A 24840-nucleotide genomic window follows, 5' to 3' on the forward strand; every position below is an offset into this window, starting at 1 on the left:
TTACCAGCGAAAACAGGAGAACAAGTAGTAGCAGATTTAGAGTAGAACTACGCGAAGAAGACGTGAAACTTTATAGGCAAACTCTAGATAAAAGAAGTTGGTAATATGTACATGTATATATTTTCAAATACATATATATATATTTAGCAGTTATCATTGACGCATATACATATGTGTTAAATTTTACTTTAATCCTTATCCCTGTAGATAAATACACCTTCATCTTCATCTGCGTCTTTCCTTTAATTATCGCGTTTATTTTCAACTTTATCTTTATCTTCATCTTCATCTTCATCTGTTATCTGTTACATGTTATCTGTTACCCGTTATCTGTTTTCTGTTTTTGCTTTCTGTTTTCTGTTTTCGGTTACCTGTTATCTGTTATATGTTATTTTTTTCTGTAATCTATTATCTATTTTCTGTGTTCTGTTATTTTTTTCTGTTTTCTATAATAAGTTATCTAATTTCTAGTTTCTGTTATTTTTTTCTGTTTTCTGTTATCTGTTATTTCTTTCTGTTTTCTGTTTTTCGTTTTTTGTTACTTTGTTTTGTTTTCTGTTATCTGTTATTTTTTTCTGTTTTCCGTTATTTTTTTCTATTATCTGTTTTCTGTTATCGATATTCGCCTTAAGAGCCTTAATCGTTAATAAATTATTTGCATAGCATCTGTCCTTCATGGCACGCCACACAAAAGTTTAAAGGCATCAAATCGCAGCTCCGAGGTGACATACCGGAATTGGAGTGCAAAAGATCGATTTGGGATGGACTGGGTTGGCTAGCGCCCATCGTCCAAGTCTATGTCTTCACTTTCCGTCCACAAAAGATCGTTTATCATGCCTTTGTAGCTCTAACCGTTCACCGAAATTGCGTTTCCAGCAGCATTTTCAAAAAAAGGCCAATGATGCCATTGCCTCAAAATTTGCACCAAACTGTCTTTCTCTGAGGATGCATTAAGTTCTCGACCATTACTTGCGGGATTTTAGATCTCTAGATGTCGGAGTTTTGCTTGTTAATATAGCCGCCGAGATGAGAATGCGCTTCGTCATAAAATATGATTTTTCGAGTAAAATCGTTGTCCATTTCCAGCTGCTCTAATGCTCAAATTAAGCAGCGATAACGAAGCGTATGGTCGTGTGCTTTCAATTGCTGAGTCAATTGGACCGTGCAAGCAAATAATGCGAAAAAAGAGTCTGATCGCTTGGAATCCAACAGATCGGATACGAAACTATGATCATCTGAATACTGCTTTCTTAGAAAGTGTCTACGACTTATAAGCTGACCCAATACAAAAAAATACATAAATACAAAAATACAAAAATTATGATTAAAACCACAAACTAAGGGTAGGATTTTGTATCCATCGATTAAAAATATCAATTATCAAACGGCAGAAATTTCTTCGTGAATTTCCTAACTCACTCGATTTCGGACTCAATATCGGGAATTTCTTATACTACTGATCCCTAAACTAGTGACGTGTCTAAATTTTAAGGTTTTGAGGAAAGTTTGACTTCACTTACTTTGGGACAGTCACTCAAATCACTTTTATAAGAAGAATACTTTATAAACTGATCTATAGTATTTATAGCGTTTGAGCGTCTCGAGGCTCTGAACTCATTTTCCAACCGTAATCGCAGAATCTAAATACTACAACTATATATATAATAACTATGGACGAGGAAATGTAGTATATATATACAAGTACATACATACATATGCGAGCACATAAGTGAGCGCCGAACTGTAAGCATCTTTGTTAACTCAGTGAGAGGCGATCCAGGTTTTTTTGTTTTTAAATAAAATCTATTCAGTCAAAAAATTGTGGGTGAGCATGTGAACAACTATAATCATCAATTAACACATCTGCTTCTTGTAAGAAATAGACGCCGCAACTCCAATATGAGTTGTCCGGAAGATTCGTCAGTCTACGCTGACGTGCCATCAACTTATTACTTTAATCAGTCCTGCTCTATGACACTTGAGATGTGCATATGAAAAAATTGCATAAATTTGATAAATAAAATTTTTACACATGCAGCTGTGCACACATCTATGCTGCCCTTAAGAGAACGATTTTGTGTATGATTTAATTTGTCGTTAAAGTGCAATTGAGTTCATCTGTTGAGCTGAGCTGTACCACTCTTTATCTAATCAAATTTAAACTTAAATAAAAGGTTAAACTAAATTGCTGTACTTGCAAAGAATAATCTAAAGCATGGGTTTTAGTTTCGTATGCCAACCAAATAACAAACTTGCAATTTAAAGTAGCCGGCCATGTTTGTACGTGACAGCTTGAAGCATTAAATTAGGGTAGTGGTATTTTTGCAGCTGGGTCTGCAACATTTACATGAGTATACATATGTAAATACACATGTATGTATGAATGTAAGCACTCTAATATTTCTACACATAAGGGTATCCCTATACTTATTTATTTTATAGATATGTTGTTTAGGGTGGTCCTTAAAATATCAACATATAAATTTTTTATGGGACACCATTTACTTTCTTCAGCGTACAAAAAAAAAATAAAAAAAAGTTAAATATGATAACATTAGGGTGGTCAAAAAAAAAGTAAAGTCGGTATTTTAATGCTCTCACCCCCTAGGCTCGTTCTATACCGATAAAAAGTATACGCTTATTTTTTTATTTCGAAATCAAAAATATTCAAAGGTCGCTCAAAGCACTCAAAATTGTCCATGTATTTTCTATGGGAAAACACAACTTTTCGTAGAAATGGTTTAGAGTTCTTGAAAATCTAAACAATTTTCGATCGGAAGTCTGGTTCTCTTTGGGAGACTTCCAATAACAATACTCAACTTTTTATTTTGTCATTTTTTAATTCTAACGATTTTTTAAAAGTCCCCGACTGCAGGCGTTTTTGGTGGACCTATAAAATATAGTTACTATGAAATATATTATTACTGGGAGTCTACTCAAGAAAAAACAGAGCTTTGCGATCGATTTTTTGACCACCCTAATGCACATACATACGTAGAAATATGAGATACATGTTTGTACGTGTACTTTTTTATTTACATGCTTTTGTGCATATGCGAGTATACGCAATACGAACGCAAACAAATCTCTTTTCACATGTACCCCGTGTCGGCCACCGTAGGCAAGTGCTTAGAGGTACGTACGTAGGATCCCTGCCTCGAGCATCACCTAGGAATAAAATGAGGTTTTTTCCTAAAGCGGTCGCCCCTTGGCAGACAATGCATATGGCCAAGTGCATCTCCGCCAAGGAAAAAGCTTTTCGTAAAAAGCCCATTTGCCTTTCGGAGGCGGCAAAAAATTGTAGGTGCCCTCATTTATGTCATAACATTAAGGCGCTTACCAGAAGTTGAACGAGAAGCTCGACCAAATACTTAACAAAAATGTGAGCGCCTAAAATTTTGTTTGTATGCATATATGTAGGTACGGTTGAATATACATATGTATTAGTCGGACACAAAGTTTTGCTTTAGGTATTATGCCTCTCAACACGGAAATGCTTGCAGCGGTAGTGATAGCTAAAATACACATATAGACAAGCATAGTCGGAATTAAGTAGCCAAATATGACTTGCTGCACGAAATACCCAGTCAGCCGAAAGCTTTGGCATTCGAAAATTTTTGCTTCGATTACTACGAGACGAACATCTAACCGCACGTGCAAGTAGTGGAGCCTCAGCTCATCTACATAGATACAGCAAATTCTTTCAAAATCTTTAGTTAACTAATCAGAGCTTAGTAACCACATAGAACCTTCTCTTCATTGATGGTTGATATAGGGCTGGTACTTTTCATGGCAGTCATTGACGAAGCTTAAATGATTTGTTTGACTGAATCCATCAGAAGAGGTGAACCAGGGAGACTTAAATCTTTAAAGTCGATTTAGTTGGCTGCAATTACTACCAGAAGACCGAATATATTCCACACTGTTAAGGAGTGTGAACTGGAACATTTAGAGGAACGTTGTTTTATAGACAGTCTGATTTCTGGAATTATTCCAACTCAGGATGAAAGATCTAGACCCATATAGCAAAACCTCCAAATCTTTTTGTATTCTTAGGTAATCTTTTTATGGCAATAATAAGCTTTTTCCCAAGTGTTTTTAGCATAAGCGGAAATAGCGTTAAAATTCTTTTTGCGCCGAAATATGTAGTTTGGGTACCTATAGTGAAATTGCACGAGGAATAATTTTGTAGAATATTTTAACCCATTAGCGCCCTCACTAAAGGGTCGCTTTTACCCATTTTTATTGAAAGTCTGAATAAAATGGCATTTGGAAAGCCGCTAGAGGGTTAAAATTGTTCGAAACCTTGGGCAGCGATTCTTTTTTTACCATAATTTATATTTTTATTTAATCAGATTTTATAGTCTTAAAAAGGCAAAAAATATATTTTTTTAATAATTAAATTTTTGGAAATTTAGTTTGATTCATTTGTTATATATCTTTCTTTTTATTTTACTGCGTTAAAAAAATATACACAATTTGTTTTATTTCATAAAATTATAAGAAATGTGTTTTACTTTTTTTATCTTTCATATAAATATTTTTCATTTTTTCAATTTAATCTGATTTTTAGTTTTAAATTTTATTGTTTTAAAAGGCAAAATACATTTTTTTATTTATTTTTAAGTACTATTGTTTATTTATATCTTTAAGTACTATTTTCTTATTTTTTTATTTAATTTTTTTTCTTTTTCTTTTTTATTTAGATTTTACTGTTATAATTTCATTAAATTTTAAAAAGTGTATTTTTTTTTGAATTTTTTGCTCTATTTTTATGTTATTTTATTTGTATCTCTTTTTAATTTAGTTTTATTGTATTTATTAGTTTGTATTGTTTTAAAAATAAAAATATAATAAACTAAAAATAAATTTATTTTAATTTTTAAAAAACTTTTTGCTAAAAGACGAAGAAGATAACGCTAAGGCCTCCTCGTTAGCAGAACTTTCAAATAGTCTTTCGAAAGACAGTAAAGAGCTTTTAAGATAGTTGCCAGTATTTCGCTGTTAATTCTGACAAATCCGCATCGAAAATTGCCATGGAAGGAAGACGTACTTTAAATGCCAGTCATAAAGACTTGTTGGGCAACTGTGATACAGATGAACTAACAGGGAAAGGAACCGCACTGTCTGCAATCAGTTCCGCTCGTAATTGCGACATTCCTCAATCTTACTGCAAACTCGGTCTGGAGAATAATTTCAGCGCACAAGCAAATACAAAATGGTCTGCGGAGCCCCCATGCAGAATAGCAGGACATCTATGGCCTAATTTGGATAACCGTAGATCTCGCCCACTCCTCTGGTTGGAGAGACCACTGGCACTGCCTGATGGTTTGGGCCCATGGTGGCTTAACTGCGTCCTCTCTCGGGTGCTGGATGAGAGCAACAAAGTAAGCTAACCTAACTTAGCGCGCTTCAAAAGCATAAAAGGCGATCCCTCTAGCTTGAAATTAGCGACAAAATTTGTATCGCATATCTCATCAACTACTTTTTATTACAAACGCTACTTTTAACATTCGAACAGTCAACTAACTGATGCGAAACTACAAGGTTACTTTCTACAAAAATTTAAAGAGCCCTATGGAACCCAAGCCCGATTTTAGCGATTTCTATGAGTCAAGTCCAGCGGAGAAATTAATTTGAGTAGAGGCTAATATGAGACAGACGCCATGGCAGTTAGTGGTAGGTGGTAAGGACTCGTCCACTGGCAATTTTTTTTTTAGCTTGCTCTAGCTACTCTTGCATAGATAGCTATACAACTTCCAGCTAAATATTTGAGCAAAGGACATTAACCATGGACAGGATTTCTATTGCGATAGCTAGAAATGGGATATGCTTCAAATTGTTAAATTTTGAATGCGGTTCGCTTAGGAGCATTATTTTCTAGTAACCATTTACATGGTAGCCCTCTCTATTAGGAGACAAGATTTTAATGTTTTGTTAATTTAGCTTACTGGTTATGGCTTTATGGGGTTGTATAGAAGCGCCACACACACACACACACACACACACACACACACACACACACACTCTAACTACATTGTGCATGCATACGCATAGAAACATATCGCACATACATGATGAGAAAAAAGTACACAAATCGCTAGAAAGGACATCGTTTCCTGGCAGTGAGCTTTTTCATTACATACTCGTAGCAAATGCGTTGTTGTTTTTTTTTTCTGTTTATATTTTTCCCACTGCGATTACACTAAAGGCTAAAGTCGTTTAGTTAAACACTGTTGCCTCTTTCGCATTTTCGCTGTCGCTAGTACTGTCCACAACGCAGACTAGCTGCCACGCAGTCTCATATCTTCGTATGCTTTCCAAACAATTTCGCATGAAAAGCGACCGGAAATGAATGAATGTAATGAATAATACAGGGAAGTTGAAGGCGTGCGCGCACTCAGCAACGCAAAAGTTTATTTAAAAAAAAAAATCCAAACTTTAATGAAGCGTAACGTCAGCGTAGTGCCAAACAGCGTAGAGCTGACCACACACACCAGCTGCTGGGAAGGACATTAATGAAGCGGAGCCAGCAAACATATGGTGTGCGAGATGTGGTGGCGGAAATGAAATTGCGAGCGTAGCTGGTATAAAGCAAAAGACAAAAGCAAACACAAAAGATAAAATAAAAAGGATGGGGAATAAATAAGGCAAAAACATTTTTCATAAAGCGCTGAATGGCTCGCAGCCATCAGTGGCCGGAGGGCTGAATTTAACAAGTAATTTTTAGCTAAAAAAAACGACTTCAACTCTCATATAAAATATATATATATAACGGATCGTAACCAGATTAGTATGGGACCACCTCTGAGATACTACCTTTCCGATGCAAAAAGAATTATCGAAATCGGTTGACGCGGTCCAAAGTTATGCGGTAACAAACATAAAAATAAAAAATAAAATAAAGAAAAATTAAAAAAAATTAAAAAAATAAAAAAATATTCCGGCGAACTGATAACCTCCTCGTTTTTTGGAAGTCGGTTAAAAACAAACTTGCGCACAATTTTATTGGTTTTTTAAAGCAAGTGAGATTTTATAGCTAGTCATAATGCACTAAATTTTTATCAAATTTAGTTTTGTTTTCACTGCTATAAATCACTTTCACGTCAATTGCCTTCGATTCGAGCAATAAGCATATTTTTATCTTTTCCCAATCACGCTTTTCATTAGCCACTTTAGCCTAGCAGTAAAGCTTACGCACAATTTTTTTGGTACATAGATACTAGAGATGTCAATTTTCGGGGTTTTGTCGATCCCGGGATTTTCGGGATCTGAAAATACAATCCCGGGATCCCGGGATTGTCCCGAAATTCAGGTAAAAGTGCAACACATCTGTGATCATTTTATTATAGTATTTTAAATCAGATTGATATAACAAAAAAAAAGTACAATTTATTGTAACTCATTTACATATTAATTAAGGCGATAAATCAGTATTTTCAATCAACAAAAAACAAACATAAAATTTGACAAACATATATGTATGTATGTACATATCCTCATTAATTTATAACATAGTTTTTGTACTACAAGTACAAATGCATCTCCGAGAAATATATTGCATAGATTTTTTTTTGCAATATTCAGAATATTTTTCATGGTATTTTTTTTTTGTTAATTTAAAAAAATATGTACGTATGTGCAATTTTGAAGTTGCTAAAACATCCCGTTGACATTTTATATATTTTTTTTTGCCACAAAAAAATTCGTTATAAGGAAGAAAATGCCCAACATCGTCAGTAAAAAAAAAATTTAACAACTCGAGGGAGTTTTTAGCAACTTTAAAATTGCACTTTATTGTATTAAATTGAATGGGCTATAAAACTGCATAATAGAATTTTTTTAAAAATTATGATTAAAAAGTTTGATATTTTTATGATAATTTGGTGAACTTAAACCAACTTTCTCTAAAGTGTGAAATTGTGATTTCCATGATTTTTGTTGTAAAATGAGCTATATATTTTTTTAATTAACAAAAAAATTCCATGAAAAATATTTTGAATATTGCAAAAAAATCGATGCAAAATATTTTTGTAAGTGACTGTATTTGGCACAGCAGTAACTGCCTATGTAACTACATATATAAAATTTTTTAAATCACTGTTTGAGATCAATTTAGGATATTATCAGTATATTTAAGTAATAATAAAAAAGTTAACACATTTAAGTAAAAAATAAATATATAAGTGCATCATCTATTCCATTTTGAGCGAAGCAAAATCATAATTTTTTTTGATGGAAATGCGATCTTAAAGAAATTATAGCATTAAGGGTTGCAAAAAATTCGACTAATCCCGGAATATTCGGGATTTGAAAAATACCGGGATCCCGGTATCCCGAAATTCCGGGATCCCGGGATTGACATCCCTAATAGATACCTACATACATACATATATGTACGTATGGATAAAAAGATTGTAATGGCGAAAAATGTGGCAGTTGGCAGCGTAGACAAAAGCTCAATCATGCGGCAAGTGGAATGGCCGTAAAAATCAGAGTACCACAGAAATAAAACGAATACCACTTACAGCAAGCAGCGTAAGAATTGAAAGCAAATATTTCGACTATAAAAAAACCAAGATTGCTATGAAGCCTTGCCGTGAAAGCTTTAAGCAGCTTACTTACAGTTCGCTTTGCTGCGCAACTAGTTCGTCTGCTAGCTCTTTTCCAAATTTTCAACTATTTTTTTTTTGTTAATGGAGTTGTCCTACGAGATGAAAGTTAGACAAAAAAGTCGAAATGAGTTCTTGGCAATTTAAAAACTGGACAGAATTGGTTTGTTTATTCACAAAGTGAACATAACACTGGGCATTAAGCCATTTAAAAACTGAGATCAATTTTTTAATAACTTAAACCTGGACATATATTTTTAGTAAATCAAAAACTGGACATAATTTTGGTCGTTAAAACCCCGTCATAAATTTGCGGTAATTTAATTTTGGTAGTTGAAATACTGGACATAAATTTTTGGCCATAACAAAACTGGACATAATTTTTTGGCCATTTAAAAACTGGACACCAAATTTTAATAACTTAAACCGGGATATACATACATTTTTAGTAAATAAAAAATGGGCATCATTTTCGTAAAAATTTTTTATTAATTTTAAAAGTGGGTACGACTCTCTAGTTATTGAAATATTTGACATAGATTTTTGGAAATGAAAAAAATTGGCATACATTTTTTGCGATTTAAAAATTGGATACAAATTTTTGATGATTTCGAAAAAAACAGATTTTAATTAATCAAAAGCTTAGAAGCAGTTTTAGGATTACAATAATCAAAGTTTATGTCCAGTTTTTATGCTACCAAAAATTATTCAGTTTTTAAATTATCAAAATGAATGACCTGGCTTTAAATAAAAAAAATTATGCCCAGTTTTTGAATTACCACAAGTTTATGTAGAAATTAAAATTATAAACGTATAAATGAAAAAACATGTCAAGTTGTTAAATGACTAAAAATCTATGCCAAAATTTTTCACTATCCAAAAATGTATGCCCAGTTTGTGAGTGATCAAAAATGTATAGCGAAAGCGCTATTAACAAAAATTTATGCTCAGTTTTAAAATGAACACAAATATATGTTTAGTTTTTGTTTAAACAGAAAATTATGTCCAGCGACCAAAAAAAAAAAATTGCCACTTTTTAATAGTCTCAAAATGTATGCCCAGTTTTTCAATGACCAGAATCCAGCTGATTAGTTCATAGGTGGCCAAATGTTTTTGTGGAATTTTATTTTATCAAAAATTTTCGTCCAGTTTTATAATGACCAAAATTTAACTTTCAGCTTCTAAATAAACAAAAAATTATATCCAATTTTGTAGTTAGGTAAATATATGTCTAGTTTTTAAATTCTCAACAATGCATAAGCCTTTTAAAAATCACCAAATTTATAGATACTTCTAGTTTTTAAAGAAGCAAAAATGTATGTCCAGTTTTGAAGTTAGCAAAATATATCTAATTTTTTTAGTTATCAAAAATCTATGCCCAGTTTTTAAATGACCAAAAATATATTTCCAATTTTTTAAATAAACACAAATTTATGTCCGATTTTGAAGTTAGCTCAGTTCTAAAATCACCAAAATTATCTTTCCAGTTTTAAAATAAACAATAATTTTTGTTTATTTGAAGACTATGTCCAGTTAATAATTCTTAAAAAAAAAAAAAATATGTCCAATTCCGAAGTTTGCAAAATATATATTCAATTTTGGAATTGTCAAAAATTCATGTGCAGTTAAAAAAAAAAAATAAATAAATGTGCAGTTTTGACGCTAACCAAATGATATGTCTATTTTTAAGTTATCAAAAATTCATGTCCAGTTTTTAAATAACAAAAATTTAATTTACTGTTTTAAAATAAAAAGAAAGTCATATTAATAGCGTTTCCTTTTCTCGAAATAATGTTGCATTTATTTTGTCCTAACTCCTTTTCTCGGCATCTTCACATGCGTCTGATAATGTTGCCATATAAGAAGATGACATTTTTTTCGAGAAAAGAAAACGTCATAAGTTTTAAAGTTAGTACAATATTATGTCCAGTTTTCAAATAATCATCAAAAGTTAAAGTCCAGTTTTATAAGGTCCAAAATATTATTTCCAATTAAAAAATAAAAATAAAAAATTATGTCCAGTTTTGGTGATAACAAAAAATTATGTCCAGTTTCTAAATTATCAAAAATTTATGTCCAAATTTTAGATTAACAAATATTTATGGCCCCTATTTAATTGAAGTTAAAGCATAAACAGACGGCAGCGTTGATCCGGATTAAGTGCGAGTTAATCCGGATTCACGCTGCCGTCTGTTTAAGCTTTTAGATATGCAAAATTCTTACATTACCTAGAATTTATGGCCAGTTTATAATTGACCAAAAACGTATGGTTAACTTTCAAGTTACCAACAATTTATGTTCAGATTCTAAACGACCAAAAAAGTATGAATGTAAATCGGTCTCAACCTTCATTTACTGGCATCCCTTAGATCCAGTCGTTAATCAACTTTGATCAACCAACAAGTTGTTCTCGGTATGCTAAACAGATTTCAATTTAATACTGCATATATTTTTTTTTTCTCTGATTAGCCGTAACTTTGTGCCCTGGGAGCAAAGTGTGATTCTTATTTGTAAGAGCGATGTATAAAAAAGCTTCAAAAAGCTCCCCAGTAAAAAATATGATCAATGGATTACTCCACAAATTTTACTGACTGGGACATTCAAGGACATTGCACTCCCATCAAAATAAAAGCCAAATCAAAGCTACTTATGTGTGCCTTATAAAAGCTATTCTCAGTTTCATCGTACTTCCGTTGGCTTGGCGCGACAACATCTTTTGCTATTGAGCGCAGAGATTTCACAAAAAACATAATATGCCTATATACACCTACGCTCACTTCTCTACCTCTGGGCGTGCTAGTCAGCGTCGATGACCTGGTAGGGCGGCAAGCTGCGTAACTACTAGACAAACAATGAATATGTCCTTACGCCAACGTTTTAATGATAATAATCACAGACTAAATTACGATGAATAAGCGAATTTGGAATAATATACGCCACAATATGGCATATACATTTACATACATACATACGTACAAGTACTTAGATACATATTTAAGTATAAGTACAATGACGCCCTAATAAAAATTTTTAACGTTATATGAAAATGTTGCGAGTGAGCAGCGCGTGGTTTTACGACTACAGAGTATCATGAAAAAATAACAAAACGGTTGTAAAAAGTTCTGATTTTATTGTTGTAGGGTCACTCAAATCAAATTGTGTGTGTGATTGCTGCACATATCGTATATTCATAAAGAAATTATTAACGCGAATTTAATTGAATGTGATATCGGTATATGGTCGGGACATCGTCTGCATTTAATTGAGCTAAATTAGTTTAGACTTTGGAGCGCGTTTCTCTAAAAGAGTGCATATCAAAGTTCAGAAGACACACACAAGTATGATCAGAAATTGCTCCACTCTTGTTGAGATTCGGAAGCGGAGCATTCGCTTGAAATAGCTGTGAGCGGGGAAGCAGCTCGCTGTAAAAGACCCACAAGTGTCGGCGAGGGTCCACTTTCACTAACCCAGAAGACAAGGAAAAAGAGACGCGACGCTCTGGCAAGAATTAATGAACAATTTTGGTTATCAATTCTAGTTTTTAACTACCAAAATGTATGTACAGATTTTAATTTAAACAAATGTTATACCCAGTTTTTTTAAACATCCAACATTTGTGTCCAGTTTAAAAAGCACCCGAATTGTATGCTCAGTTTATTTCAATCACCAAACATTTTTGCCCACTTTTTTTAATGACTAAAAATGTATGGGCAGTTTTAAGTGGCCAAAAACTTACCCACCCATTTGAAATTATCAAAGTGTATTCCAAGTTTTGAACGACCAAAAATGCGTGGCTAGTTTTAACTGACCAAAAACTTAACAACAACAGTTTTAAAATTAAAAATAAGTACGGTCAGATTTCAAGTAAAACCAAATTCATAAAAAATAAAGAAGCCTTTAACTGCTTTATAAATTTAAAATTTCTATGAAGCTGTTACTTTATAGAGCTTTTTTTATGAATAAGGCCATAAAAATTTATGGTAAGATTTTAAGTCATCAAAAATTATGTCTAGTACTATAAATTTCAGTCCGCATTTTAATGACTAAAAATGTATGGCCAATTTTAAGTGACCAAAAATTGAGTCAAAGTTTTGAAATTACTAAAAATAAATGACCACATTTTTATTTTTAAAAAATTTTAGCAAATATTTATATTTAATTATTAAAACTGTATGGCCAGATTTATAGTCATCAAAAACGATGCCTGATTTTTGAAATTCTAGAAATGTATGGCCAGATTTTTATTGACTAAAAATTTATGGCCAGTTTTAAGTGCCAACATATTTAGATATGTCTACTTTTTAAAATACAAAAAATATAAGACCACACTTTTAGGTTTCAAAAGTTTTGATCAAATTTTGAAATGCAAAAAATGTATGGCCAGTTTTAAGTGACCAAAAATTTAACTAAAGTTTTTATATTAAAAATATGTATGGCCAAATTTTAAATCATCCAAAATATGTGATTAGTTTTTGAACTACCAGAAATATACGTGTACTTTTTTAATAACTAAAAATGTATGGTCAGATTTAAAGTCATTAAAAAGTTTTTAAATTTCTAAAAATTTATGCCAAAATTTTTAATGACTAAAAATAAATGCGCAAAGTATTTATGGCTGGGTTTAAATTATTAAAAATCTAGCAATTCTCTTGTGTTCGGCAGAACGTCTCCTCTCATCAGCGAACGAAACAAAAGGCCCAGGTCTACGAAGTTTGCATCTTTAGAAACCTGTAGCCTTTTGGAGGGTACAGTAACGCCCAAATTCATTTGATAACGTTATAGGAGAGAGTAAACAGTGGTAATGCTCAGTGCGGCTTGCCCCATTGGACATTGGACTGGACATCCGATTATAGGCAGAACGGCTGCAATTCGAAATAAGACACTGCAAGAAACAAAACATGTCTTTAGTGAATGCTCACTTTACCAGACTTCATTTGGACCAGCCTTTTACAGTTGAGCTTTCAAAGTTTGGTGACTGCCAGGCCGATCTTTCAAGGACAATAACAATTGGAAACACTTTTTTATTGACTTATGACTCTTTTCTTCTGGATTCCTGAGGTTGTTATTCGCAAAGATCTGAAAAAGTAGTTGGAAATGATATTTTTCTATTTAACTTTTGCAATAGGTTATCAATTCCATGCCTTGAGGCATAAAAATACTCAGAAGTTGATCAGTGGTTCGAATTAGGTAATTGAAATATGTATCAGTAATTTAAAAATATTTTGAAGAGGCTGCTGCCTGTTTTAAAAGTCGAATTTAATTTAATTATTCCCAGGTTATACGAAATTTTAAAAATGGGTGTCAATCGAGAGTTTTAAGAAATCTTTAGTTCGAAGATTTAGATTATTTTCGACGTATTCCAGCGGTTTAAGAAGCTTAATTCAAATTATTTACTAAGTTAAATGAATTACGAAAAAATTACTGTCCATGGAAATGAATTTAAAAATGTTTTATTTCTGAACTAAATTTAGAAGGGTTGCCACGAGTTCAAAAAATTTAATTCAACTTAATTCCTCAGTTAATTGGCACATGTATCACAATGACAGATGAAATAGATTAAAAAAGATTTTATTGAAAATGGTTTCGCAGAGGGCTGCTATCTCTGCCTGTTTGAGAAAACGAATTTCGTTAACTTATACACAAGTTAAATTAAATATTAAAATATGAGTGTCAAACGAAAGAGCTCTAAAAAACGTTAGGCCAAAAATATTTTTTTATTAGGATTGCCACCTATTTGAAAAGTAATATCTATCTAACTTTGTGAATGTGTCATCAGATCTGCACCGTTATTTCGAATTTCAGAAAAGTGTTATAAAATTTTAGATATGCAAGAAGGTTTTATTGTTTGACGTTAGCACTTATTTTCAGCGCAACAGGGTGCTTTGGATTTAGATGAAACATTTGGAATATTTTTTTAGGGTTTGAATGGGGTTGCCACCTGTTTAAAATGTGAAATAAGATTTTGGCGCTTTAACGCCATGCGGAATCACTATTATCCTACGTATCTATTTCCAGCAAAAGTGGTGTTGAGTTCTTGTTGGCGACCTTGAAAAATAACGTAAGGAGATATAGGATTATGGATCTTTATCGATGCCCAAGATAAACTGAACTAAATATTCGACATAAGGGATTCGGGATTCCTTAGAAAATTTATCATTGCCAGTTAATACAGGATTAGTAGATAGACATAAACTCTTCTAGGTACCATCCAAATAGTTTCGTTGACCTAATAAATAATAATTTTAGCTCTAAATATGTATTTTTTCACTGACGTCGGAGTAGCACACTACGGATTGGATGACCCGTTGTTGTTGTAACGTGTACTCAACCCGGCCTAGAATCTGTCAATCTTTCTATCTTTGTCGACAAGCTGAACTAAAGGTAAGCCCAGTAAACGTACTATCTCGACGGGGTCGGAGCCAAGAGAGAAGGGTGTGAGTGGAGTTTAACTGAGAGGTTGGTGTTCTGTACGAAGCTTTAGATGCCGGCCATTATTATGTACATACCATGGGTACGTCGGGATATAGTCTGGACAAGTAGCAGTTTAATCTTCCTGTAGCACCTTCATTTTTCTGATTAGAATCTCCAGGCATCACACCCCAGTGCGGCTTTCGCAGTTCATCGAGATGTTGGCCAAACTGACTTACCTCGTGCTTAACCTAAAGTAACCCAACTAAACCTAACCTAAGCCAATCATGCAAATTATGCAAATCTGCAAAATTCGCCAGCTCTTTCGCTTACTCGCTGCTGTGTATATGGGACTACATAAATGAGAGAGATGTACCTATATTGGCTCAGCCAACGAGTTATATACCGTCTTCCCAGTTCCTGACTGTATTGGAGCTTGCAAGCGAACTAACCTTACTTTGGGTGTTCCAATGTAATTTAGAAGTAAGTGAAAATAAAGGTTTTTTTTTTAACGTGTGGTTTTCAATGAGGCAATACTTTTTTCGGAGTTGGTCTTTTTGACAGCTGTTACTTGATTTATATTCAGTTTGGTTTACCATTTCATAGTGACCAGACTCACTCCGGAGCAACGTTAGCAAATCGTGCAAATTTATTACCAAAACAATGGTTCGATTCGCGCGACGCATCGCGCGCTGCGTCCAATATTCGGTCGACATAATCGCCCAGCAGAGTCGGTAATTCGAGCAACCATTGATCGGTTAAGCACCACATTTACTCTAGTGGATAATGCACATCATTAAAGATGCCGTACAGTGCACAGTGTGCCCATCTACTTTACGGAAGATTTTGCGGAAGGATCTTGGTGTGCGGCTTACAAAATCCAACTCGTGCAAGATCTAAAGCCGAACGACCATCAAGCGCGTCGCACGTTCGGTGAATGGGCCCTGAACGAGATGGCCACCGATCCCGATTTTCACAAGAAAATTTTGTTCAGCGATGAAGCTCACTTTTGATTGAATGGGTATGTTAATAGGTAATGATAATCCACAAGCCATTGTTGAGACGCTGTTACATCCTCAAAAAGTCACTGTTTGATGTGATCTATGTGCGGAGGGAATCGTTGGTCCATATTTCTTCAAAAATGAAGCCGGCCATAATGTTACAGTCAATAGGGTACGCTGTAGAGCCATGATTAATGACTTTTTCGTGCTTGAATTGGGGGATGTTGATGTGGACAACTTTTGGTTCCAACATGACGGCGCTACACCCCATACAGCCAACGAAACAATCAATATATTTAAGGAAACTTTTGGTGAGCGCATTATCTCGCGTCGTGGGCCTGTGGCGAGGCCTCCAAGATCGTGCGATTTAACACCGCTGGACTATTTTTTGTGGCTTTATGTGAAGTCGATTGTCTACGGAGATAAGCCCGAGACGATTGACACCTTGGAAGAGAATCTTCGGCGCGTTATTGCTGACATACGGCCGCAATTGCTGCAAAAAGTGGTCGAAAATGGGGCCTCTCGTCTGGAATTTATTCGAGCCAGTCGCGGCGGTCACTTGCCCGAAGTAAGTTTTAAAACAAAATGCCAAACCCTTATCTTTATAAAGAAGAAAGAAAATATATTTTTTTTTAAACACTTTCACTTAAACTTTGGCTATTTAAACTAACGGCAAATATCCACTAGATACTAGACCAAACGGAATCTTTTTTTCTATTAAACAAGCACACAAATAAACAAAACATGGCACCAACAGCCAATCATTATTGAAAGCAAATTCAGCTATTGGCTATTTTGATGCCAATTGTAAGCAAACTGATATAAAATTTAACTTTGAACCATACTGAAAACAAAAGAGAATAAAGAAAATAGTTAAAAAATGTGGCAAACACAATCGTTAATAGTTGCGCTACAGTTGGCCGACTGTGCGGTTGGCTGTTCCGGTGGGCGAAAGTTATCCTCATAGTAAATCTCAAGTGTGGGAAACAGTACAAATGCACAAAATATTGTGCTATGGTCCAGCGTGGCAATGGGTGGAAAACACTCCGACTCAGTCAAACGTGTAGGCCGATAACACAAAACATTGCATGATACCGTTAAAAGGTGAACAAGGCTCGGAAGCTGCATTGGCGATTGCCTCGCCAAGCAGGTGTATAGAAATGTATTCGCCAGGATAACAAAAACAAAAGTGGTGTAAATTTTAAAGCCAGCATGCGTAATGGCATAAAAACAAAACGAAGAGAAATGTACGCAAAATATAGCAAAAACAAAAACAAAAAATGTAATACTTGAAAGCAGAAAAAAAGCACTGCGGTTTTGTGGTTTGGTGCGCTGGTGAGCGCAGTGTTGTCACTGCTATGTATGTATGTGTGTAAATGTTCTCGTCTTGTGTAGACACGTTAACCCTTTTAGTCGTAACATGCTAAAACCCCACAACGAAAGCAATAGATTTTGAATACTCCGTAAACCAGTGGGAGACTAATTGCAGACGAGTCCCCATTTGTTTCCCCCGCCATTCACCAGAATAAAAGTTTGCAGCTAGAGCTTAATTATACATATTTTTCCTAATCGAAAACTAGTTCCCATGCAACTACATTTAAGGTAATTCACAAAGGAAATGTAACAAAAAATGCCATTTTTCCTAATACGCATAATAGTGGTACAAAGCTCAAAACAACATTAAAAAAATTAAAAATTCTTAAATTTCATAGAACTAATTTTCCAGAATCACAAAATTTGAGTGCAAAAGATAAAAAATTACTATATTGAAGTACAGTGAACATAGCACGGCGTGCCATCCGAGAGATCTGAGGTGCAAATCCTTGGGCAGCGGATTTTTTTTCGTTTTTTAATTTAATTTTCAGATTTAAATGTTATAAAAAGAATATATTTTTATTATTTAAGTTATTAAAAACTTCTTATATTTATTTTTTCTCTGCTATTAAATATTTTTTTTTTAATATTAATTTTCATTTAATTTTTATATTTTTAATTACCATTTGAGAAATCGGAGGTGCGAAACCTCGGGCTGCGGAATTTTTTAATTTTTTTTTTTAACTTTTTTTCAGATTTTAATGTTTTAAAAAAGCATGTTTTCTTAATTGAATTTTAAGAAAGTTATTTTTTTTTTCTTATTCTATTTATTTTTTTATTTAATTTTTGGATTTTAATCACGTTTTATTTAATTTAAAATTTTGTCTTTTTAAAACGAAAAATATTTTAAAATTTCACATAATTAGAAATTTGTTTTTCTTTTATAATTTAACTTACCTCTAATTTTTAAATTTTATTACTTTTAAAAGAATTACATATGTATTATTTTTGTTCAGTTTGATTCATAGAAACGAGCTTCAATAATTTTTTATTTGGTTTTTAAATTAATTTCTTTTTTTTTTTTAATTAGTTTTCTTTTAGATTTAGATTTTACCGGTTTAATAGAAAAAAATTTAAATTTTATATAATAAAAAAATGATTTTTTTTCTTGCTTTAATTTTATATTTTATTGATTTAAAACGAAATTTATAGATTTTTTTATTACATTCAATTTTTAGGAGCTTGTTTATTTTTCCTTTTTTTCGATTTACATGCTTTTTTCTTTTTTAATCTAGTTTTCTTTTAAATTTTAAAAGTTATTGGTTTAATATACATATTTTTATATATATATTTTTAATTAATTTTATTTTTAGAAATTTATTCTATGTATTTTTTAATGTAAATTTTTCCAAATTTTAACTTAATTTTCTATTATTTTTTTGTATTTTATTGTTTTAGGGAAATATTTATTTTGTTATTCCATTTAAATTTTAAAAACCAATTTTATTTAATTTTCTTTAAATCTAATTTTATTGTATTAAAAAAATATATATTTTTTTTATTTAGTTTAATATTCAGAAAAATCAGATGTTTCAATTAGACTTTTGAAAGACAACAAAAAAAAAAGTTTTCAAGACAGTTGCCAGAATTAAAAATTGTCTTACGAAAGATTTTGTCGAAAGACTATGGTGAGTTGAAAGACAGTAGCCAGAATTACCCTGTCAGTCTATGAGGAACAGGCATCTCATTTATCTGTACATACTTGACACATACCTTCTTATACCTTATACTTCAGTTCTTATACTCCTTGTGTTAATATTTTGGACTAGTTAAAAACTAGTCAGTTTCAGACACTTCACATTTTGTGAAAAATATCCTAAACAACAGCCGCGCTTCTAACTGTCAATATCACTACATGACACTCGTTTTCCCTACTGGGTATTTATGCACGTCGCTCTGAGCCCTCAAAGTCGATTGCCACTCACTGTGTTCAAATAGCAACAATTGTGTATTTAAAAGCGTTTTCCGTCACTTGCCAATACCACAGCAATATAGTCAGTCAACCAATCAATTTTTCTGATACCAATCGACAGCAACAATGCTCAATCGCAGGTATAAAAAAAAAAAATGTGCCTGCCACATTGTGCATGCATGCATGCAATGGGAATTCTGTGGGTGCTAATGACTTGAAAAACGAAGGGAAATATAAAAGCGGAAGTGTGCTAACATTATAGCAGTGATTTTTTTCAGCAATTTTACTTTAAAGCGAAAAGGATGTGTCTTTAAGAGGAAAATTAAATTATTTGCTTAAAATAACTTAAAGGTTTGTCAAGAAAAAAAGAAAATGCGAAAATTAGTTAGGGGTTTATATCTGCTCTTGGCTATTTGGCTCACAGATCAGTTCAATGGCCGGTAGTTGAGATTTTAACCAGTAGGTAGTACTACCTATCGAAGTTATGGACGTGTAAGGTTTTGAAACTTCTTGAGTCAATATTTAGAACGCCTTAAAAACGAATTTAAATGAGATATCCCAGCACCTAATAGCGATTCTGCTTTTACGAATTAAAATTTAGACTTTTCTGGCATGTCTCGGAAGTTGGCATACGGTATGACGCAAAACGACAAAAAAAAAGCAGTTGTTCTGAGTAGCTTTCAAATAGTTCTAGAGTTCTTGAGAAGGAAATAAAAAGTTCTGGATATTTTGAAAAAAAAAAAATTTTCAAAAATTGTGTATGCCAGATTCACGCACCATACGACATGTGGCAAAAAGGCAAATAAAAAATTGTTCTGAGTAGAGTTCTTGAAAAGGAAATGAGTCTCAATCTGGAACACATGGACACAGGTGACACCTGCACAGAAAGCGTTATCGAAAACGTTTAAAACATATCTGATTAAAAAATGAGATGTCAAATTAAAGGACCCGTGCTGTAGATGTGCAATAAGGTTTAACCTTTTCGAAAAGAGTTGCCACCTTTTAAAAAATTTAATTTGAATTATTTAATAATCAGCGCCATCAGATCCACACTGTTCGTTCGATTTTAAAAAGTTGGTTGCCATATTAAAGGGCTTGGCCTGCAAATGTAAAATAAAGTTGTTTTCTTTTCGAAAAGAGTTGCCACCTTTCAAAAAATTTAAGTAAAGTTATTTAAGAAGTTAAATCTATTATTACAATATGGGTAGCAATCGAAATGGTCTTGAAAATGCCCTATTTCTTAACTACATGTAGAAGGGTTTAAAAAACTGAGTTCAACTTAATTTAAGGCAATTGGGTAATTGAAATATGATCACAATTTGGGTGTCGGACGAAGGAAATTTAAGCAGGTTTTAGTTTGAAAAATAATATAATATCGGTTACATACAAAGGAGTCTTAAGAACTCTTTAGCTTGAACATTTAGAATATTTTTGCGGTTTATGAAGTGGGCTGCCACCTGGTGAAAATGTTGAATTCAAATCAGCTAAAATGTTAAATGAATTATTAAAATATGCGAATCAATCGAAATGTGTTAACAAGGCTTTATTTTTGTACTAATTTGAAGGAGGTTGCCACATGTTTAACAAACCAATTCAACTAAATTTATCAGTTAATTGAAATATGTATCACAATGTCCGACGACGGAGATTTAAGAAATTTTACTTTGAAAATACTTTTTAAGAGTATTGCCACGTGTAGGAAGGGTCGAATTTAGTTCACTTACGTTTATACAAGTTGCATGAAATGCGTGTCAAGTTAAGTTTGAACATTTAAAATAGTTTTGAGGTGCTTGAAGGGGCTTGTCACATCTTAAAAAAATTAGGTTCAAATAATTTAATAATTTAAATGAATTTTTAAAAGATGGGTATCAATCGAAATGAGTTTGAAAAAGCTTTATTTCTGAACTATATAGGAGGGTTGCCACATGCTTAGAAAATCAGATTCAGTTTAAGTTAAGGTAATTTAAATAATCATATGAATATGGGTGTCAGACGAAAGAGGTTTAAGAAGGTATTAGTTTGAAAAGATTTAGAAGAGAGTTGCCACCTCCTTAATAAGGTGGATTTAATTTAACTATGCATAAAGTTACATGAAATATTTAGATATGGGTGGAAAATGGAAGAGTGGTAAGAGTTTTTTTTTTTTTGTTTGAACATCTAGAATATTTAAGAGTCATTTGAGGAGGGTCGCCACCAGTTTACATTCAAAATGTGGAACAAGTTAAATGAATTATTAAAATATGGGGATCAATCGAATGTGTTTGAAAAGGCTTTTTACCATATTTAGGAGAGTTTCCACTTATTTGGGAAATTGAATTCAAGTTAATTCATCATTTAATTGAAGCTGTAACACAATGTCAAACGAAAGACATTTCAGAAGATTATAGTTTGAAAATTCTTTTGAAGAGAGTTGCCATATGTTTGAAAAGTCGAATTTAGTTAACTTATATACATATATATATATATATATATATATATGTACAAGTTATGCAAAATATTAAAATATGTGCTCAATTGAAAGAAATTTTGATTAGAATTGCCACTTTTTCCAAAATTCTTATCTGCATATGTATCTAACTACATAAATATATGTAATGCGCAAAAGCAGTTTTTGTGAAGGTCATCAAATCTGAACCGTAGATGCGCACTAATAACGAAGCTACAACATCATGCGAAAACTCTCTTCACTTAAAAACGGCCATAGAGATTTTGATGTCTTTAAAGCTTTACACAGAAGAATAAGACGGAAGAAGAATCTTGGTAATTTAAACCAGTATGGGGGCCTATGTAACTAACTGAATAAATATGCTAGAACTGTAGCGTACATGTGAGCTTAGTGAAAAACTCAACGATATACCGGGGGTCATTGGTGCTGTACGGTAGGAGATCTATTGGGTTAAATTTTTTCGCTATACTCCGTCATAGGCTTTCGATGCCTTCTCCTCGTTAAAAAGAACCCAAAACCTACACGCATTCCTGGAATTTTCGAAGAACAACTGCTGCACTGTAAATATCCCATTGACGATTGCTTCTCAGGTTAAATAATAACGGGCTAAAGAGATGTTGGGGCACTATTGAGCCATAGAGCAGTCTCCCTTATAACTGATAATTAAACGGTAGAGTGGTCAGTGTGCTGCATCCTGAGGTTTAGTGAGAGGCATTTAGGGTAAATTCCGCTACCAACCTAGTGGTCGAGCTTTGACCCATCCGTAAAAATGGCGATAGACCATGGATATAAGTCCGGGCGGTTTATTTAGTAGGTTGTGTCTGGTATTCTAATACTATCGAAGCAGAGCATTGGGTAGATATAATCCAGTTCACGTAAAGTTGCTGGAAATGGTGTTCAGAATTTTCGAGTGATCAAACCTAAGCTCTCTACGTATGAGCTGGAGTTCATCTTGCTGCATTGCAGCAAGCTAAAATCTACCGTAAAGGTCGGTAGGAAGAAGATTTAGTAGAACTACTAGAATCTTACTGGGAGTAGAGGGTATGGCTCCTGTAATTAACATGATGACAGCCCTCTGTTCCCTATGCAATTTGCTCCTATAAATGGACATTTCTAGAGCCAGGTCTGATCCCAGAGAAGAGAGACGGTCGGATAACCGCCGTATAGTACATCCATTGTACGATGTGCGGTTTCAGACTCGACCGCTGCTTTACAGGCGTAGAGTGCGATTTGAGTCCAACATTCTGTTAAGAATTACGTCGGTATAATTTAACCTCGCTCGAAAATCTCGAAATCTTATATTTCCTTGTAAACAGTACAAAGGACTGGTATCCGGGTGCCTTCGTTGGCATACAGCTGGAAAGCCACTGACTGCAAACCATACTATTGGCACGAAAAAACGCATGACACCTTGGATTAGGATGAAGAGTATATTGGACAATCCACCTTCCCTGTCCCGGTCTATATCGGTAGCGGTGGAAAGAGTGTCACCTCTTGAACGATGCGACTCCTTACCTCGCACTACGATCGTGATGCGATAGTGGCTAGTAGCTTGTGGGACTTGATAGTTCACGTAGCTGTTATATGCTTCATTCACACCCTACTTTCGTTGAGGTTGTTATCGATATACAACAAATGCTTGAGACCACAGTGTTCTCTCTTTCTTAACCACTTTTTTACTTATTTAATACTAGGATGTGCGACGGAGCTTTTCGACATTTTGACTTCCACCAAAATAGAAAGAAAAGTCGAAATTTAGCCGGTGCCACACGAGATTATAAATTTTTTAAGGCAACTCAGCCCCTCATCCTCTTTGTAAAAAAAAAACACCTATATAATGGCACATACCCTATAACAAACAGCTATAATATCACACAATAACAGACTACACGAAGCTTACTTACTGCCTCCCAGGTAGTCGCTTATTCTGAGGCTAAGCGAAAATGACTTATCCGTGTAATTTTCAGCGTGTTTAAATCCAAGCAAATTAGGCTGCTCAGTAACCTACGCTAAGAAATAATTTTCTAAGTGCTTGCAAAGGCGCAGCACTTTAATTGCGCTCCATTTCAAGAGTTAAGCGGCGTTAACGCCACTTCACAGAATAATGTATGGAAAAGTACAACTAAAAATATACTAGAAGCACATGAACATACAAGGGCGGTCCTTAAAATATCAACATTTGAATTTTGTTTGGTGCACAAAATGATGACATCAACGAAGATTTCAAAAATTGTATGAATTGTTTAGGGGTCGCTTGCTGTGTTTGAAAAAATTTATTTATTTATTTTTAATATCAACAACTAAATTTTGTAAAGGGCACCACATTTATACATTAACGAAGATTTCAAAAATTTTATAAAATGTTTAGGGGTCGCTAGCTATGTTTGAAAATTTTTCTTTTTATTATCAAAACCTAAATTTTGTATGGGGCATAAAATTAAGACATACACGCAAATTCCAAAAATTGTAAACAAAAATTAATAATTTTAAAAATTTTCTTAAATAACATCTAAATTTTGTATGAGGCCCATATTAAGACATCAACCAAGATTTAAAAAATTTAATACAATTTTTAGGGTCGCTAGCTAGCTTGAAAGAATTAAATTTTTTTATCGAAAAATTTCCATAAAACTTTTTACTTGAAATCTTATAAATTTAACATATTTGTTTAAGCGACTTATGCATTTCCCGCATAAACAAAGAACAGCGAACACCCACACGCATTTATATTGCATTCCCGCATAAACCAAGTGCAGCGAACACACACACGCACTTGTGTTTAAAAGTATTTCGCTCGTTCCTAATTGGGTATGCATTTTTTATGCAATTCTCAAATATCTCTTCGCTGAACTTAGTGAAGTGATAAGTCGCTGGCATTTTCAGCATGGTCAACGCTAAACCAGCTTGGCTATCACGCGGTGCTTTGAGCATCGCTCCCACTCCACTCCCGGAGTACTTTTTGGTATGGTAGTAAGCTCCGGCTTACAAGCCACACTGGGGCTCTGCATGAATGCATCCTCAAATAAATCCCTGCTCATTGCACAGCAGCCTACGGCAGCTAGAGCATGACTCCTCCAGTGGAGTCGC

General features: G+C 33.5%; 1 protein-coding gene across 1 annotated transcript in view; it reads right to left on the reverse strand.

The window, feature by feature from the left end:
- Positions 1–24840, reverse strand: part of LOC118735680 (potassium voltage-gated channel protein Shaw-like) — a 40924-nt gene that overhangs the window by 14800 nt on the left and 1284 nt on the right. The gene's annotated exons all lie outside the window — the stretch shown is intronic.

This window comes from Rhagoletis pomonella, unplaced genomic scaffold (assembly GCF_013731165.1).
Source record: "Rhagoletis pomonella isolate Grant_MI unplaced genomic scaffold, Rhpom_1.0 Rhpom_scaffold_00003, whole genome shotgun sequence".
Lineage (NCBI taxonomy): Eukaryota > Metazoa > Arthropoda > Insecta > Diptera > Tephritidae > Rhagoletis > Rhagoletis pomonella.